At 38.8% G+C, this 7005-nt stretch overlaps 1 non-coding gene across 1 annotated transcript; it reads left to right on the top strand.

The window, feature by feature from the left end:
• Positions 1-6167: 6167 nt before the first annotated feature.
• Positions 6168-6274, top strand: LOC122003257. Its single transcript, XR_006117904.1, has one exon. It is a non-coding gene; the product is annotated as a small nucleolar RNA R71 (small nucleolar RNA).
• Positions 6275-7005: the final 731 nt, after the last annotated feature.

Raw genomic sequence — 7005 nt, 5'->3', positions numbered from 1 at the left:
TGGTCCTAATGGCAGTGGTGCCAATTTCCTTATAGTAAAAAGAAAAGAACTGCTGCATTTAATTTCCAGGCTTCAGAAATCTATTCATTCAAGGTTTAATTGGGTTAAGGTTCTCATGGCATTTGCTAAATGGATGCATGCTTTTGTCAGGGTTGAGGGGTCAGATAGTCAGCATTATTTAATTGTCCTTGCAGCAGAAATGTTTGCTGCTGGGCCTGCATGAAGAGTTGGATTTGGTAGGAATGACAATTATTAAGCTGGTTACTGTCAACCTTACAGTCTTCTTTCTGATACTGATGATCACCTTGTTTCCAGAAACCATCAATTGAGTTTATATCCATCCTGTAAAATTTGTTTAGTTGTGGTAATATAAATACATTTAGACATGGAGGAGATCAGTAGATCATTGCTTGCTGCAGCATAATTGAGCAGGATCTATCTATCTGCAGCTGATAAAAGTACTCTGACAAACAAAGTGCTGCAGCAGCATGAACTTTGAATCCACTGTAGGAAGCTCAAACAAACAAGCAGTGGAACAGTGAGTGAAAGGGGAGTGTATAGTGCCTTCAAACTGCTAAAGACCAAATAAACTAAAAAAAATTGAATTTTGTGTCATTGATCTTCCTCACCTAGAAGATCAGGGAGATTAGAGACCCAATTAATCAAGCTTTGTGTCATCATGATTAATCGGTACACAACGATATTGTGAAATCATAAGTCTTGCATAATCATGACACTAGGTATAAACCCCATATGACTAATTTATGTCTTGGATGCCTAATTACATTGTGAAATATCATGATAATATATATCATTAGATACAATTGGAGCACATCATATATAATTCTTGGCACCTAATGGTACTATCTCTAAACATTAAGTGTAAGTAAGAGGTCTAATTTAATCATATGGCATCACTTAGAACTTATTCTTGATCTTATGAATCATTTTGGAGAAAATAAGGATTAATTATGAGATGAGAAGATGCTTGATATATATATTAAAAATTTCAACACTTCTCAATTTTGTATCAAAGCGCATCCAAAATTAGCATTTTTCATGGTTTCATATTTTCCTAGTAGAGGGCCAAATTGCATATTTAAAAAAACATAAAATTTTGAATAGCTAAAATTAGAACTTTGTGTTCTTGGACATTAAGAACAAGTTAATCTATTTTTTGAGATGTTTGAGTCAACTTGATTGATGTTGTTTCATATGACATGCTTAACTTATGTACATGTTTCTCCATGTTCTATTTTAAAATTTTTAAGAAAGTTAAGGGTGTGTTTGATTTACGCATGTTCCATTTTCATTTTCTAGAAAACGCGTGTTTTCTAGAAAATAGAAAATGACTTTTCGTCATTCTCTATTTTTCCAAAAAATGCTATCTATTTTTTTAGAAAACATACATGAAAAATGCAAACTAAACATTATTTTTCAGAAATACGTATTTTTTAAAAAATGAAAATGAAAAATCTGCAAACCAAACACACCCTAATGTTTCATATGACATGCTTAACTTATAGTCTATGCTGATCATGAAGCTTTGTGTGAGCTTACAAGGCATAAGTTGAGCAAATTTGGGATTCTCAAGCAGATTGTGTCAACTGATAGTTATCCACTCGACTAGAACTTTTAAGTTACGTTGACTGTTTAGAGTCAAACTAGAATCTTTTTGCTCAAGAACTTAATGTTAAAAAGAAGTTTAGTAGGCTAATGACTTGGTTGAGTAGACTGAACCGTCAACTATTGGAACTCAGTGATAGTTTGCAAATTCTAGCTACGTGGTGTAGTGTTTTAGTCAACTAAACTTGTTAAAGAAAACTATTAGTTGGAGGCATATTTATATAAGCAATGCAGATGTAGTTTGTGGAATTTTTTTTTTTCACAATTTGCATAATAACTTCAAATGATTTGCATTATAATTATGTGAAGTGATCATCTTAGCGGTTTTTTCAGGACGGACTCATATACTTTAGAAGGGAATAAATCATGGAGACTTATTTAACCTTAGTCGAGAGACCTTCCTAAACAAGAGGCACGAGAGTATTTGCACTTGTCAGGAATTGAACCATGCCTTTATGTTGCATTATAATTATATTGTAGCAAAACCTCAGGTATCCCTCATAATTTGTTCTCATAGTATGTGACGGAAAATAAATTATAGTGTCAACTTATATGCATTATAAGATGCTAAATGTGATGGTATTCTTTGTTAATGATGAAGCTTTAGCATTCTATCTCTAGTTTTATTAGCTACATTGGTATCTTTCACTTCTCTCTATCTCAAAAGAGTTCCTTAAATATGTGAACTAGATGAAACTAAATCTAGAGTTAATAAACTAGACTATGAAACAACATACACGAGATAGTTACAACTAAAAGGTAGAATTACAACTAATAAATTGCTTGCTGCATAAAATAAAAGGAATATATTGGAAAGTTCCAAGGTTTTTTTTTTTTTAGCAATTTTGAAATATTAAAAGTATAAACTAAGATAAATTTGTTTGAGGTTAATTGTTGCTTGAAGTAGATTAGTAGGGGGAGAAAGGAAAAGCCATTGGGCTCTTATTTTTGTGCCCACAACCTGCTTGGCCCAACGATCACAACAATCTCCTAAACCCATAAAGTTAACTTTATGTTTATGATTTTGGAGTGGCCGTCTACAAAGTTAAAATTTCACTATAGATTTTTTTTTTTTTAGACTTGGACGCTGTGAGATAATAGATATGCAATGCTCAAAATATAAGTGTGATTTTTTTTAAAATTTTTTTTATCTTAACGAACATTTGGAACTCAAAAATGCAAGCAACGGCGAACCTACCTACATCCGAGGGAGACAATTGTCCCCCTCAAATTTTTTTTTTATCGGTAGAGTCACTTGTGAGTTAGCTCTTTTATAAATTTAATTGCCAAATCGCTAAATAACAATAATGATGACGACGTGGTTGAGAGTCTGGACGAAGGTAAATAAAAAGTAAAGGGTTAGAATGATGACCAGGGGTTCTCGGTACAACCACTCCAATGCTCAAGTTAAAAGATGAAAAAGATGATTATTAGGGTTTTGATATATGTAGGTGTACGTATATACCTGGATACTAGAAAAGACTACTTTTTATAAGGAGATCACATATTTTTTCCTTTTGTTCCCTTTTCCATGTCACCATTATTTAATTTCTTAAATAATGCGAGACTTGTTCATACCGTTGTTTTTTCTGAAAAAAATTCAAGATTTATGCAATAATTTATTCTTTTCCTGAAATGATATGAGATTTATGCGATGATTTATTCTTTTCTTGAAATAATCCAAGATTCGTGTGATGATTTATTCTTTTCCTAAAATGGTCATGTGTCGTGCAACGCCAAGGAGTTGGGAAGCCAAGGAGACAGTGACCCGGGAGTGTGGAGATGAGAGGCTAAGGAGCTAGGAGTCCGAAAGACCGGGAGGCTAAGGAGCTTGGAGTCTTGAGAGGTTGGGAGGCTAAGGAGCCGGGAGGCTCGAGGGGCCGGGAGTCTGAAGCCGAGAGGCTAAGGATCTGGTAGACCTAAGAGGCCGGGAGGCTAAGGAGTTGGAAGGCTTGAGAGGCTAAGAGATTCAGGAGTCGGGAGGCTCGAGATTTCCTCTGTTAGAACCACCTTAGCAGGTTTCACCGTTCTTCTCTTATCTATGCGGCACCTATTGATCATTCTCTGGATACAATTCTTCCCTTCAAGTATAGTCGAAGGAGGCAAGAATTTGACTGACTAGACTATTGTGTAATCAGAATAATCTTAGCTGCCTCGACTGCTTAAGCCATGTGACAAATCCATTGCATATTTATGAAAAAATTACGTATTAAATGTCAAGATGTCCCAATCATCATGTCTTTAAATACAACCATTCCTTTTAAGCATGTTGCCCGCGTCATTTGTTAGAGCAATCGGTGTGACCATAGGTTTTGATGTTCCGGCAAAGGTTTAAGTTAGGTCTATTGTTATATTTGATATATACTTGTGAGTATACAGGATGCAAGTACAACAAGGAAAGTCCAAGTGTAATTTTGGCAAAGGTGAAAGTCCAAGTGGAGTCTTGACGGTGTAAGTCTAAGTATGTAGTCTTGGCAATGTAAGTCCAAGTGTGACTTGACAAGGTTGAAGTCCCGGAGCGAGGAGCTCTTGGCCAAGGATAAAGTCTTGAAGGTGAGGAGCCTCTTGGTAATGAAAGATCCGACAATAAGGACAAGGGCAAAGGAAACTCTTGAAGGCAAAGCATGAAAGATGGAAAAACTTCTGAGAGATGTAAGACTGATGGAGGAGGCTAAAAGGCAAGGTCAAGGTTGTGCGGGAGAGAGTCCGAGTGCAAGAAAAATGTACTCAGGAAAGGAAATCCTAAGTTTAAAATTTTACCAGTCGACTGGAAACTGGACCAGTAGACTGGGACAGGAGAAACTTCCTGTCTGTGCCTTTAGCTTTGCTCGCGCAGGACACATATACTTCTTGTCGTCCGCGGGAGGGGAACTTTCTCGAAAGGTGCGCTCCTCAACCTCGCGTGCGTCTATCCTGCTAGGATTTCCTTGAGAAAAGGAGACACAGTTAGAAGGGTTGGACAAATCAAATTCAATTCTTTCTTTACCGATCTCCAATGATAGCTTGTGATTCTTCACATCAATGAGGGCTCCTGTCGTCGCGAGGAATGGTCTTCCAAGGATGATCGGTATTTTGGGGCCCCCTTCATATCCATAATGATGAAGTCTGTGGGGATGACACAACCCCCCACTTCTACTGGCACGTCTTCCACTATACCCATTGGGTATCTACATGAATGGTCAGCCAACTGTAGTGACATAGTAGTCAGTTTAATGCTCTGGAGTCCCAACTTCTTGCACAGAGAGTACGGGAGTAGTCTGACACTAGCTCCCAAATCGCAGAAGGCTCTCGGTATGAGTTCAGAGCTAATTTTGCACGGTATGGAGAAACTTCCTGGATCCTGAAGTTTTAGTGGGGAATTCGTCATTAAAAGAGCACTGCAGCCCTCTGTCAATGCTATGGTCTCGAAGTCGCCTTTTTGCCTTCTATTGGATAAAATTTCCTTTAAAAATTTTGTGAACTTCGACATTTGGTGCAACGCATCTAACAGTGGTACCTCAACGCAAATCTCTTTAACCTTTTCCAGAAACCGGTGAAATTCTTCATCCTTTTGGGATGCTTTAAGCTTATGAGGAAACGAGATCATCTAATTCTGTGGGGGTAGTCTGACAAAATTCTCCAATCTTTTTAGTACCCTCTTCTCCATCCCTATTTTGAGTCTGATTGGGCATTAGGAGAGTGAGTTCCTTTTCTGAGTCAAGCTCCATCTGAGTGATGATTTGAGGGTTTCCCACAGTACGTCCGCTCGCAGCTCAATGCGATTGCAATGTTCCACCGGATTTAAATATGGTTTCCTTGGGAATGTACCCTGTGCTCTTGAGACGGACTAAGCTATCTGGGCTATCTAGCTATCTTGCATCTTCTGGTGTTTTTCTGAGTTCTTCAGCCTCTGAGTCAGTTGTTTGATCTCGCTCCTCATCTCCTTTTGCTCTGAGAGAGCTTCCTCAAGCATCTTTTCAATCCTAGACAGCTGTGTAGGTTGCTATTGTTGATGAATCTGTTGTCCAGGTTGGTAGGTCTGATGTGCAGGCCCCTGGTCCTGATTATTTCGGTATGAAAAGTTGGGGTGATTCCTCCATCTAGGGTTGTATGTGTTGGAGTACGGATTGTTTTACCTCTGATTGTAGCCTATTATTGCATCGCATTGCTCAAGCTGGTTTATCTGTGCCTGTATTGGCCCAAGGGGGCAAGTATCTTGAGCGTGGTCCGCACTTCCGCAGATGTCGCAAGCACAGACTATTGCATTAGCTGTGTTGCTACCCATGGCTTCAAATTTCTTAGTCAGGGCGTCCAGCTTCGCAGACATGAGTGTGAATGCATCCATCTCGAATTTTCATAACACCATCATCTGATTTCCTGAGAAAGCACCGCTAGATCTTTCATATACCCACTGATGGTGGTTTAATGTCACATTTTCTATTATCTCTTCAGCTTCATCAAGGCTTTTGTTCATCAGTGCTCCTCCTGCCGCATAATCCAATGATACCTTCGTGTGATAATTTATTCCATTGTAGAAGGTGTGTAGAACCAACCACTTCTCACGGTCATGATGGGGGCACTGTCTCTACATGCTCTTGAACCAACCCCAGGCTTCAAATAGGGATTCTGAGTCTATCTGCTTAAAATTGGCAATCAGGTTCCTCATGTGGGCAGTCTTGCTTGGGGGTAGAACTTGTCTAAGAATTTCTGCTCACATTGCTCCCAAGACGATATGCTATCTGCTGGTAGAGAATTCAGCCACTGCTTGGCCCTGTCTTTCAGAGAGAATCCGAAAAGAAGCAGTCTCACCGATTCTGGAGGAACCTCATTCACCTTCATCGTGCCACAAATTTCATAAAACAACTCTAGATGATGATTCGGGTCTTCGTGTGGCCCCCCTCCGAATTGATTTCGCTGGACCATGTGGATTACTGCGGGCTTGATCACAAAGTTGTCAGCATCGATGGGTGGTCGAGTGATTCTGGATTGGACCCCTTGTGCATATGGTGCTGCATAATCTTTTAGTAGTTTATCGGCCATCCCTGAGGATTCTTTTGCTGCTTGGAAAGCTTTTTGTAAATTCCTTCTCCTCAGAAAGGTCCTATCAATCTCTGGATCCAATGGTAGCAACTGTCCTGAAAGGTTAGCTCTACGCATACAGAAGAAAAGAGAACAAGATAGAAAATATGATAGCAAGAAATAAAAAAAATGAATGCAGTAAGGAAGAAGAGTGAAAATATTTTATTAATAGTAGATTTTTTCCTTTTTTTTTATATGCAGAGAATAAAGAAAACAAAGCCTAGTCTAATCCAATATGACTTAGCTAGTGTTATGGACGCAGTTCCCGGCAGCGGCGCCAAAAACTTGTTACGCTTCCGCAAGTACACGGATTCATCGTCA

Source organism: Zingiber officinale, chromosome 7A, assembly GCF_018446385.1.
Source record: "Zingiber officinale cultivar Zhangliang chromosome 7A, Zo_v1.1, whole genome shotgun sequence".
Classification (NCBI taxonomy): domain Eukaryota; kingdom Viridiplantae; phylum Streptophyta; class Magnoliopsida; order Zingiberales; family Zingiberaceae; genus Zingiber; species Zingiber officinale.
The sequence above is the reverse complement of the archived record's forward strand: the minus strand, read 5'-3'. Positions and strand labels throughout refer to the sequence as shown.